Genomic DNA, 13,438 nt, shown 5'->3' with positions numbered 1-13,438 from the left:
GGGGTTCCAAGGCTTTAGATCACCATCTACTGCTTTCCCAGGCCACAAATCATGGAGATGAATGGAAACTGGAGCAACCGGGACACGAACTGGTTCCCATATGAGATCACAGCATATGCAAGGCAAGAATTTAGCCACTGAGCATCGTGCCAGGCCCACCAGCACCTCTCTTTAGCCTTAACTGCACTGCAACCCAGCCCCCACATCCCTGACTCTGCATAAAGCAGAAAACTTCTCCCTTGCAGGGCTACAAATAACCAACTGGCTACCCAATGCATTCTTGTGATGATCACTTGCTGATAAATCATTCCTATAAAATTACTAGGGCTGCCACACTCCCATTATGAACGTGATGCGATGACATCTACAGGATTTCCGAAAAGGTGCAAGGACACATGTGGTGTTCACAGCCTATCTATGAACTCCACCTTCTTTGAATGTTCAGTTGAGCCCGAGCACATTGGTGCCTCCAGATGATTTGAAGGAATGTACCTGAACCTCCTGCAACACAATCCTTTCCTCATCATGTCTGCACTTCTTCTTGAACATGTACTTTCACTTGGCATGTAAACAAATCCCGTTCCTCTGCTGACCTAGATCTTGTCCTAAAATTCTTCTCTTGTGTTCGATGCAATAGCCTGAACCCAGCCACCCTAACCACAGCAGGAAAGATCAATGTGATTCTTAAGCTCCTAAAAGGGAGTTTATTTTATGTACTTATTTATTTTTTAATTTCAGAGAAAAGAAGGCAATTTGAATTTTTCTTTTTTAAACAAGAAGAGTCTGCCTCTCATCTGAGAAGGTTAAGCTCTCTAGGTTACCCCAGAGAAATCTTTGTGGATAAAGAATACATTCTAAGAATTAGAATCAGAAATAAAAGTAATTTTTGATAGCTTGAAGGGGATAACAGAAAAGAATATCAATTGTGCTTTCCTTTGTGAAAAGTTATTGTATAAAAACTAAAATTGCAAAACAATGTAGAGTTTTTTAATTATGAAACATCATTTTATTTTTTTAAAGATTTGTTTATTTTTATTACAAAGTTAGATATACAGAGAGGAGAGACAGAGAGGAAGATCTTCCATCCGTTGATTCACTCCCCAAGTGAGCCGCAATGGCCGGTGCGTGCGGATCCAAAGTCGGGAACCAGGAACCTCTTCCAGGTCTCCCACACAGGTGCAGGGTCCTAAAGCTTTGGGACGTCCTCGACTGCTTTCCCAGGCCACAAGCTGGGAGCTGGATGGGAAGTGGAGCTGCCGGGATTAGAACCAGCGCCCATATAGGATCCAGGTGCGTTCAAGGCGAGGACTTTAGCTGCTATGCCACGCCACCGGGCCCGAAACATCATTTTATACATATGATTATGGGTGCATGAGTACAGGACTTAATATAAACCATACTAAATAATGAATCATTAGGTATCCTTTCAGTATTTACTATAAATAATTCACAAATAGTAAACTGTACTATGCACATGTGCACACAGCACACACACACCAAAATTATACTTTGAAAATCATGCATCAGAAAAAAAATTCAGTGAATCAGTTATTTATGTGCTTAACAATACTTTTGTTTAGCTAAGATTTTGCATGATAATTATAAGCAATATATATACATAATATGTACTAGGCAAATTTCTTATGTTTTATTTAATAATCAGTTCTCTACGGTGCAAGTTAACATATTTGCTTAATAAATGAGAAACAGGAAAGTTGGAGATTTAAGAAACTTCAGGAAGTGACTTGACTAGAAATTATCATAACTGGGCTTTGAACGTGTGTTGTTTGGATATTAAGAACTCAAGTACCTGTTACGTGCTATTTCCTCTCCTTGGAGGATGTAATGTTACTACTATAGTTTAGATAAAGGTTATAAAAATATTAGTTGTAAATATTTTCAGACACATATGTTTAGGTCAACTAATAATAGAATGATTGAATTTCTTTTAAAGTACATCTTAGAGTATATTTTAATTCCCATTACTTAATGCTAAAATATGATTTACACATATGTATTTTTTTAGTTTAAGTAATATACTGTAATGATTACTTGGATGACAAACTTCATTAAATACATTTTAAGTAACTAGGTGACATTTGGCTAGCACTTTATGTAATAAATGTCTAATTGAATTTAAATTAAATTCCTATTTGAATAACCAAATTTAAATTACAACCTGGATAATGAAATAGGAAAGCTTAAATTGTGATGGGCTAGCTTGCAGAGTGTCTTGACAACGAGAAGCTTAGTATATGGACATCTCAATGATTTAAGGACTATGCCCAATTTCATTAGCTTACAGATCAGTATGTATTTATGATAGTTATGCTTAATTAGTATTTTACAGCCAAAAAAATTTAGCTTACTTTTCAGAAAAATAGACAGTTACAGATAGGACAGAATTAATGACTACTAACATTTTTCTTTACCTTGGGCTACACAATCTTTTAAATGCCCTTTATATCATAAAAGATAGTATATTATAATAACCCATTTCTTGATTCTGGAATGGAATCATTGCTCACCTCAGCTTTTGTTGATTGCCTTAACAAATCATCATAATTTGATGGTTTATTAATAGCAGAAAGTTATTTCTCACTGTTCTGGAAGAAGGAGGTTAAAGATTCCAGGTGTCTCCAGACTTCACATCTGATGAAAGTTCACTTCCTGGTCCATAGGCAGTATGTCCTCACATGGTGGAAAGGGCAAGGGAACACTCTGAAAAGCCTTTGGAAGGACTCCAACTCCACTCAATGAAGCCTCCATCTTTATATCCCGTTATTTTTCAAAGGCCATAATTCCTCAGCTCATCACATTGAAGGTAAAGATTTGATTATATACATTTGGAAAATAGGAGTGCCGTATTCCATCTACACAATTAATCACTGAGTATCACTACTCTGTATTTGAGGTTTTGTGCAGTCTGGCTTCAGCTTTTCAGTGTTTTCTCCCTCACAAACATAGGTGTCACCTGAGGCTTTTTGAAATGAGTGTTCTAATTCAGGATGTTTGTTTGGGGTCTGAGATTTTGCATTTTAGCAAGCAGTAGTAGCTGATGCTGCGTATCTGCACATAGCATCAGAACAGCAAGTTCTTATAACTTCCCTCTGCTTTCTCCACATACCAGGCACTCTGCCTTCTCACATTTCTAGGGGGTTTTTCTATTTCCAGAGGATCTTTGATCTGAGTGCCTTTTATGTTGATCCCTAGTTACTGACATTTTTTCATTCATGCACCTAACTAAGCCAGGTATTGAAAAATTTTTGGTTATTGAAGCATTTTTTATTATCTAATATTGAAAATATTTATCCTAGCCCTTCCAACTTTCTACAGCTATATCTGACCCACGCTAAACGCTCATTTTACTTTCCCAACTAGTTGCCAGACTTCCACAAATATGATATGCAGTTATGAGTAGTTTTCCACTCTGGGTGTAAAGCTCCTTAAATCATCATATCCAGGATACATCTTGTAGAGTATGTTTCAGTGTATCCATGATGAAGTGGAAGAATTTAAAATTCTCAATGATTCAGTTGTGAAGACACAAGGTCAAGGTAAATTGGTTCGCCTATCTTACCACTCATCTTGGTTTAATAACTGGTAAAACACAGCTCATATTCTATGAGCATTACAAGCACTCCGAAACATTAAATACATTTAGATACTTGGCTGAAAACACTTTCAGAGCTTATGATTCTTTTATTATTATTATTATTATTATTATTATTATTATTATTATTATAAGATCAGAACTTAAAAATGATCAATATCAGATAGCTTAAAAGAAAGGAAAGGTCTCACTCTCACAGCCATGACAGTTCATTGAGCTCCACAGAGACAACATGGGGGAAAATGAGAGCTATAGCACACTCAGCAACTCTGTCTTGTTCAGGAAAAAAAAAATATGTAAGCATGGGGAAGGAGAGCTTAGGGAGCGGAGAGACAAAATCATGTGCATTCTTTGTGCAAACTTGCCTGGAGGAGCAAAGAAAAGCACCCAGATGGCTTCCATCACCTTTTCGGAGCTTTCTAAAAAGTGCTCAGAGAGGTGGAATACCATGTCTGCTTAAGAGAAGGGAAGACTTGAAAGCACAACAATGGTATACAAGACTAATTAGGAAAGAAAAATGAAATCTACATTCCTTTTAAGGAGATAAAAAAAAAGTTTCAAAGATTCCAATACAAGAAGATGCATCCTTCTGCTTTTTCTTGTTCTCTTCTTTTTGTGTACTCTCCCAAAATCACCGAATTTCCTGGCTTGTTCGTTGGTGATGTTGCAAAGAAATTGGCAGCAATGTGGAATGACGTTGCTGCCCATAACAATGAAATGGTAAACTCAGCTGAAGGAAAAAGATGAAAAGGATATTGTTGCATAACAGGCTGAAGCAAAGCCTGACATAGCAAACAAAGAAATCATCAAGACAGACAAGAGTAAGAAAAAGGAGAAGCAGGACACTAATGTCTGAAGAAGTTGAGGAAGAGGAAGAAGAGGAAAATGATAATGTGGCAGCATGAGTTCGTTCTCTGGGGGTTTATTGTCTATGAAGCGTTTAATGCCGCTGTACAAATTCACTGCTTTTAGTTGTTTTAAAATTTATTATTTTTTTTTGAAAGGCACAGTTGCAGAAAAAAGGAGGGAGTGAGATCTTTCATTTTCTGATTCCCTCCCCCCAAATGGCCACAACAGAAGGAACTAAAACTATTCAGGAGCCAGAGGATTCTTTTCATTTCCCACTTGGATACAGAGGCCCAAGATTTGGCCCATCCTCAGCTGTTTTTCCAGGCCCAAATCAGGGAGCTGTATCTGAAGTGGAGCAATCTGGACACACACTGACACACATATGGGATGCGGGATCACAGGTGAAAGTTAAACACGCTATGTTTCATACAAGTGATATATGCAATTAAAGTTATTCACCCCTGTTATAAACATTGCACCTTGCATCGTTTGCAAAAGATTCCTATGTATTTTGTAAAATAGTCAAATGCATCCTGCTCTGTGGCACCAATGTCAACATCTTATGTGAGTTCTTTTTTCCATGTGCTACAACTAGATCTTGGCTATGCTGCTATTAGTGAAAATGTCACATTGTGTTACATTTAGCACTTGTACCTCACTCTCATAAAGGAGTTGTCATTTCCTTGATGAGAGGAAATTCACTCATCATTGAATATCAACCACCTGGTAAAAATTCTAGAACATGATAGAAATTCCCAGGTGTCTGAAACTTTGTATAAACCTTTGTATTAGTGGATATATCAGTAAAATTGATTGATTAAAACTTAAAAGAAAAGTATAGAGAAATTTCTTTATTTTCACTAGAAAAAAGTTATCCATATTTAATCACATCCTTCCTAGTGGTATTGATGTTCATTGCAGATACAAAAATAATAGCATTTGGATGATGCTCTTCAGTCTCTGCCTTAATGAGATTATGGGACAATCTTCACACACCACAGTTACCATGGTGATAAGACTCATGAAAAAAAGTTCTTAGGACATGAACTAAGATGCATTTGCATATATTAATGTTGGGTTAATTTCTTTTTGCATTACTAGACAGGTGGCAAGTGCTTTGTGCATTCAGGATATGAACAGCTTCTAAAAATTAAAACTCAATTGATGTTTCAGTTTTTCTAAGGTGACAGGCAGTTAACAAAAAGATGTGTTCACTTGCCAAATGGTGATAAAGTCAAGGAAGCCATGAAACAGCGCTAAAGAGCCAGGGCCACTTTCCATGTCATTAGCTTACTCCCTACTTCCAACAAGCATCATTTCCATCTTGCTTAGAATGCACTCCCGATCATTTTCTTTCATCAAGATGATTCTCTCAAGCAGACATAGCAGTGGAAATCTGCATAGCAAGGAGAAATATTGAATAAAATCCAGATGAGGTTGTAACAAATAATATTCTAACTATGAGGAGTTTTCAAAAGGTAGATGAAAATTACAGAAAAATAAACTCTTACTTACTTCCATCTTAGCATAAATCTTGTGAAGTGCCCCCATATTTGTCTGTTTGCTTCCCTAAATGCTGACTATGTCACGGCTTGCCTTAAGAGGTAATTACTGATTACCTAAGCAGAAAAATAGCCATAGAGTAGGGAAAACTCCTTTTTTCCCCAAATCTTTTTGCACCACCTTTAGAGTTCACAAATTTCATTTAAAAAGAAATGTAAAGTGGTTGAGGAGACAGATAAGTTTAAAATGATAGGATCTTAAAAAATGCCATATGATATCTTAAAATACATAAAATTTAATGACAATTAAAATACCTTTAGGGACTGATGCAATAGCCTAGTGGCTAAATCCTCGCCTTGCATATATGGGGATCCCATATGGATACCAGATCATGTCGTGGCTGCTATGCTTCCCATCCAGCTCCATGCCTGTAGCCTGTGAAAGCATCAGAGGGTGGCTCAAAAGCCTTGGGACCCTGAACATGCATGGAAGACCTGGAAGAAGTTCCTGGCTCCTGGCTTTGAATCAGCTCAGCTCCAGCCTTTGTGGCCAGGAGGAGTGAACCAGCAAATGAAAGCTCTTTTCCTCTGTCTCCCTTTATGTAAATCTGACTTTCCAGTTAATTTTTTTTTCAAAAAGAGCTTAAAGAAAAACATATGAGCTAATGACTCTAGAAATGGAGACAAGTCTCTATATTTTGTGTTTTCTTTAAAAATTCAGCTTTTAGACAATTTATATGACAAGTACTCTTGCTGACAGAAGGCTGAAAAACAGACGCTTCTATCCAATTACACCACAATGAAGCAGATAAATACCGTTTGAAGGAAGATCAAGCACAAGTGGATGCTATGTGGGGATTCCTAAAGATCTCTCCCATTTTATAACCCCACCAGTGGCCCATTTCTTAAAAATAAGTCAAATGGCAAAGTATTACTATTCACCTTAAGATTCTTTTCTTTAAGGGCCCAGCGCAGAGGCCTAGTAGCTAAAGTCCTCACCTTGAAGTGCCTGGATCCCCAATGGATGCCGGTTCTAAACCTTGCAGCCCCACTTCCCATCCAGCTCCCTGCTGTGGCCTGGAAAAGCAGTCGAGGGTGACCCAAGGCCTTGGGATCCTGCACCCACATGGGAGACGTGGAGGAAGTTCCTGGCTCCTGGCTTTGGATTGGCTGAGCACCGGCCATTTGCTCACTTGGGGAGTGAAATCACTATTTACAGATTTGAGCAGACATGTAACATGGGCTGACTTCATTTTTAGATGCTCTATAAAGAAAGAGGAGATGATGACTTCTTGGGCCAGTGTTACAGACAGCAAGATCCAGGGACATACTGAATATACTTAAAAGTTGAGCCACTACCATTTCCTGACTGAACTCATAAAGGAGGGGAGAATGTGACAGGATTATATCAAGGCCTGAGCAACTGCAGGAAATGGTTACCACTGACTGAGATGATGAAAGGTACAATTTGGGGAAGAGTCAGTCTTCAACTCAGTTGTGAGCTTCAAACTGTTTATCCAAGACAGGTCAGGAGTTGGCAATGTGGTAGTGAGTAAAACCATTTTCTGTAACATGAGCATTCCATATGGGTAATGGTTCATGTCCTATCTGCTCCATTTCTGATCAAACTCCTAGCTAATGGTCTGAGGAAAACAGCAGAAGGTGGCCCACGTGTTTTAGCTCCTACCAAGCTGGAGAGGCAGATGAAAAGCCTGGATTTTGCCTTTGACCTGGCCCAGTCAGGATCATAGCAGCCATTTGAGGAGTGAATTAGCAGATGGAAGATATCTCTCTTTTCCCTCCTATGTCTCTCCCTCTCTTTTTGTAACTCTTTCAAACAAGTAAATATACACAAAGGAAAGGTTAAATGTTCAAATCTGCACTTTGGGAAAGAAGCCTCTGTTGGAAGCATGAATCTGGAACTGTTGCATTTGTCATTAACACATGTATGAACCTGGAATGATGGCAGATATGTATAAGAAGAGGCAAAGTGCCGAATCCAAGACACTCTGGTACTGAGTGCTTGAGAAGAAGTGGGGGAAGGGACATAGGCGACTGAAAAGTGATTAGTGAGATAAAAGAAAAAGTCAGGTGTTTACTAATCAAGAGAAAAGGGTGTAAAGGAGAATGGAGAAGTTAAACATTAAATTCTGGATTCAAGTTGAAGTAGGGTGACAATAAATGAATTTATGTTTTCAGTAACAAAAAGGCAGTAGATGTCATTATAAGACCAACTTTTGAATTTTAAATTTTATTTTTTAATATATTGAAGATACAGAGAGCCAAACACCCAGAGAATGCTGCAATATACCATGTACCATGGTTTCATCCAGCATGACATCCAGGGACCCTCTGCTGGGCTCTCCTTTGGAATGAATTCACCATTTACTGACTACAAACCAGGGGTCAAATTCTTCAGACTTCACCTTATACAACAAGAGCAACACTTCTGTAAACATTAGCTATAAGTAGTAGTCCATGGGCAGCATGCAATAGGACGTAAATGACAATCATTTGTATAAGTGATGGAACTGGTACAATAGTGCCTATGCCTATACATATTTTAATATGAGACAAAATATGGTACATAATGAAACTCTTCTGAAGGACTGACGGTAGGAGTTGGTGCCTTAAAGCAACTGAAGTGCATATGCATATTAAACAGTGACTACATTCAGAAATCACCATATGTATGCTTTCGTACAATCTTTAAAATCTGCCTGTTAGCAGTCTGGATATTGGTAATCTGTGAGCTGAGGTTAAGCATTCAAACAAAATCTTCATATCCATTTCCAACTCTGTATCCAGTATCACTGCAAATTATGCCATTGAAATGCAATCTATTCAGAAGGTGGGAAAAGTAATTTGATAGATTATGCATACAAAGTATTGATGTTATTCTCTCTCATTTTGAATGCTTATCTCAATTATAATTTAAAATGTGGGTTTTATTGTAAATATTTTCTCTGCATAAGGGATATGGAACTTCTGATTTGCTCAATATCAAGGTCCTGTATTCATGTAGTCTTTGAAAAGTTTGCCCTTTTTAATGTTGATAAAACTCTCTTCCTCCTTCGAGCATGTTTTTGGAATGAGAGTCAATAGATCAAACTGAGTCACGCGTAGTTTTTATTTATCCCTGTCAGTAACTCTAGGTTCAAAGCTATCCAAAGACTACCATACGATTTGGTGGATATCTGTCCAGGGAGAGATTATATGATTTTTATGGTTTAGCTGGAAAACAATGCAAGTTTATTTTCTGTGTTTTTCTGCTCAGTAGCAACTATGTGTAATATTAGGCTCCCATTTTTAATCCCTCTGTGCTGTGCTGTGTGGAACAGAGAATGAATGTCAGTCATCTAACAGTGTCTTGAGATCTTCCAATTATCAAAGGTAATTAAACTCACCTTTCAGCAAAATCTCTCACTATGCTGCATGATTAGAAATGTATGGCACCACGGCACAGACATAGAATGAAATCATTCTTCTGAACTTCAGCACTGTTTCTGCAGTAATGAGTGATACTTACCGTAATTATAGTCTATGTTAGCTGTGTAAGCATAACTGTGTCTCTCCAGTACATTGTATTTTGCATAAACAGAATAGAGTCACTGAGAAATGAAGGTTTCTTTAGGAAGAGTATGCTAATCCTCATTCATGTGATTATTTTGTAATTGTTCTGGGATTCAAAAACAAGCCTTATGTAAAATTGGAAGGGTTTTCTGTCTCCGGTAAATTGAGAAGGTATGTAACAGACATTTGAGTTTCGTGTAGGTATATAGTGTTTTTATAGCTATTGGGAATATTTTATTAAAACATTATTTTTTTTAAAGATTTATTTTTATTACAGCCAGATATACACAGAGGAGGAGAGACAGAGAGGAAGATCTTCCATCCGATGATTCACTCCCCAAGTGAGCCGCAACGGGCCGGTGCGCGCCGATCCCAAGCCGGGAACCAGGAACCTCTTCCGGGTCTCCCACGCAGGTGCAGGGTCCCAATGCATTGGGCCGTCCTCAACTGCTTTCCCAGGCCACAAGCAGCGAGCTGGATGGGAAGTGGAGCTACCGGGACTAGAACCGGCGCCCATATGGGATCCTGGGGCTTTCAAGGCGAGGACTTAAGCCGCTAGGCCACGCCGCCAGGCCCAAAACATTATTTTATAGAATATTAAGGCTCAGAGACTAGATTTGTTGACTTAATGAGTCTCAAAAATGTGGTTCAGTGTTTTTTGCGAATCCCTCACTGATTCATGGCCCAAGTGCTCCACTTCTCCCTGGGACCCTGTTCCCACATGGGGGAATAAGGGGAAGCTTCTAGCTCCCAGTTTCAGATCAGCCTGGCTTTGGCCATTGCAGTTACAAGGGGAGTGAATCAGCAGATGGCAGATCTTTCTGTCTCTCTTTCTCTCACCTTGTAAAACTGCCTTTCAAATAAAAATAAATAAATCTTAAAAAATAATGTACTTTTTAATATTGCTCCCAAAATTAGAGTCTTCAAAAATCCCACTGTTTCTCAGATAGGGAATTGATAATCTTGTCCTAATTCTTATAAAATTTGCAATCCTTGATTCCTCAACGAAGTTCTGTATCAGTCTATTACTAGGCATCTATTATTCCACATACTCATCTATAAGATCTTAAAATTGTCTTCCTATGCCAGAGATGCCAGAGTGGCAATGTGAGTTCAAGGGGTCAGAGGTGAAAATTTTACTGCTAAGAACTAGCCATCGCATATTAGCCGAATCAATGAATGAGTGTGACTCCATTCTAAAAATAACATTCTATTTGGAATGCTGTGCGATATAGTGAAGATTAAATGAGGTTGAATACATGAAAATAAATGATACACATGGAATATTAAATAAATGATTAAGCAATGGCACATCGTCCTCATTCCTGGACATTGGTGCTTTGGAACAAAACAGACTTCAAATTCTCGGTTCTGGTATTGACTATCAAGTGATACTTCAGCTTTGTCAGACCCTACTTTCTGCCTTGAAAATGCTACTATGAGTTTTTCTTTGTATAGTTAGAAATAATGAGGTAACTAGCAGAGAATGCAGCAAAAGAAGGCACGCAGACATGGGAGTGGTTATCCATGCTTTAATCTGCATGTGTTTTGGACTTGGGGCTTAGTGCTGAGCTCTTCATGTGCAAAGACTTGAAAATAACCATCCCCAACCTTGACATCACTTTTGTACTCTCAGCCCAAGTATTTACCTAACACTGTTACCTAGAAGTCTTACAAGAATAATGTATCTCAAAATGAATCTTTTCCCCCACAAATCCATTGCAGTCCAAGTTGTTATTTTGGGAAATAGTACCTCCAATTGCATGGTGATAAGCTCAAAGGATTTTGGAGCTTCTCTGTCTCCCTCTTCCCTGTCTCCCTCGCTCTATATTCAACATTACACAAAGTACCATATATCCCTCCCTCGTTAGGCTAAATTTCACTTCTTGTCACTTTCTTTTACCAATGACTCACTCTCTGTCCAGTCTTCCTTATCCCAATTTTATTTGCCTGATCTATCTCTACCATCATGTCTAAGTTGAAGTGCCATTGCCTTACAGAGGCCAATGCCGAGTCTTAAGAAGTATCTCTTCAAAATAGGAAATCCCATGAGCCATATTGATGTTTCTCACCCTTAAATATTTCAGCTTACACAGCCTAAAAGAGTCAACAATAAATTACTGGAAATTTTGTTAGTAAATAGCTGCAATTTATAGAAAGTTTCTTTGTTTATATTTTTCTATATCCACGTCACCCTAAAAAATGAATCAAGAATATGAATATTTATTAATATAGCTATTTTCATTAAAAACATTTCAATGTATATCACATTCTACAATAGGTTAAAAGAAAACCTAAGGTGAATGGAACGTAGCTCTTACTCTTAAGGTGTTTATTCTGTTTCTGTTTGCTTTCCAGGGACATTGGCAAGAAACTGGATTGGAAATGCTAACCTCCGGGATTTGACCCAGACCAGGCACTGTAATATGGGTGGAGGCCTATCAAACAGCAGTTTAACTATTGCAGCAGAATGCCAAATCCTGGTTAGTGCTGTAATAGTGCAATAGGCAACGGCTTTGGAAGGACTAAATAATTCAGCACAGATGTTTCAAACAGAAGTCATCATAGTCTCAGTAGCCTGGTTGCTAGGGCCTAGAGAAAACTGCTGTCTTATAAAATCAGTAGATGGAACATGATTATCCCAGGCAAATAGCTCCCAGAATATCATGAATTTTATGCTTATTTTCCAAATCAAAACATAAATTAATGTCAAGTAAATTTGAGTATACCTAATAAAAATTATTTAATGATACACCTTATATTTTGCATTTTATTTTGCACACCAAAACTTCTTCCAACAGTCTAAAATTCTCCCATGTACCACTTATTTAATGTTTAGTGGTAGTTTTTTTTCTGGTGAAGAATCCTCTGCTCCTAAACTTTATTTCTTTTCAAAACTTATCTATCCCAGCCAGGTGTTATGGCCTAGTCACTAAATCCTCATCTTGCAACTGCCAGGATCCCATATGAGCACTGGTTTCTGTCCAGGCTGCTCCACTTCCAATCCAGCTCCCTATATGTGGCCTGGGAAAGCAGTAGAGGATGGTCCAAAGCCTTGGGACCCTGCACCCATGTGAGAGACCCAGAAGAAACTCCTGGTTCCTGGCTTTAGATCAGCTCAGCCCATGGCCATTTGGGGAATGGAAGATCTTTCCCTTTGTCTCTCCTTCTCTCTGTAAATATTCCTTTCAATAAAAATAAGTAAATCTCGAAAAAAACTGCTTATTGATAATACTTTGATAGGTAACAGTCTATGAGCCAGTTACTGCTTGGCTCTTAGGCACATTGTAGGTCAGAATCATGGAGTTGGTGTATGGTATAACAGGTAAAACCTTTGCATGAGATGCCACAATCCATATAAATGCTGGTTCAAGTCCAGGTTGTTCTGGGCTCCTGACTTTTCCTGGCCCAGTCCTGACTTTTTCATACATTTTAGAGGAGTGAACCAGTGAGTGGAAGGTATAGAAGAATTTCTCTGTCTTTGCCTCACTATATATCTTCCTCCTCTTTCTCCTTTATCTGTGATACTACCTTTGAATTAGTTAAAATAAAATAATCTCAGAATCATCCTCTAATTTGGTATGTAGGTGGTCTATTACATATTCCCCTAGGAAGATATCAATGTAAATATTTTTAAAATGTTTGAAAGTCACAATATATTATTTTCCACCTTCCTCTCTCCCTCTCTTCCTCCCTTCCTTTCATTCTTGAGCCAGGAGCTTCTTCCAGGTCTCCTACATGGGTTCAGAGAGCCCAGGACTTAGGTCATCCTCCATTGCCCTCCCAGCATGTAAGCAGGGAGCTAGATCAAAACTGAAGTAACAAGGATTCAAACCAATGCCCAAGAGGGGTGTAGACACTGAAGATAGAGGCTTAGTTTGATACACCGCCAGATCAACTC

The 13,438-nt window shown here is 38.4% G+C and overlaps 1 protein-coding gene across 1 annotated transcript in view; it reads right to left on the bottom strand.

Annotated features, from left to right (window-relative positions):
* Positions 1-227: 227 nt before the first annotated feature.
* The window catches only part of LOC101531025 (WD repeat and SOCS box-containing protein 1-like), a 95,015-nt gene continuing 81,804 nt past the window's right edge, over positions 228-13,438 (bottom strand). The window contains exon 2 of the mRNA XM_012928728.3: positions 228-247. The gene's annotated coding sequence lies outside the window, so the exon portion shown is untranslated. The remainder of the gene's footprint in view (positions 248-13,438) is intronic.

Source organism: Ochotona princeps, chromosome 3 (genome assembly GCF_030435755.1).
Source record: "Ochotona princeps isolate mOchPri1 chromosome 3, mOchPri1.hap1, whole genome shotgun sequence".
In the NCBI taxonomy this organism is placed as follows: Eukaryota; Metazoa; Chordata; class Mammalia; order Lagomorpha; family Ochotonidae; genus Ochotona; species Ochotona princeps.
The sequence above is the reverse complement of the archived record's forward strand: the minus strand, read 5'-3'. Positions and strand labels throughout refer to the sequence as shown.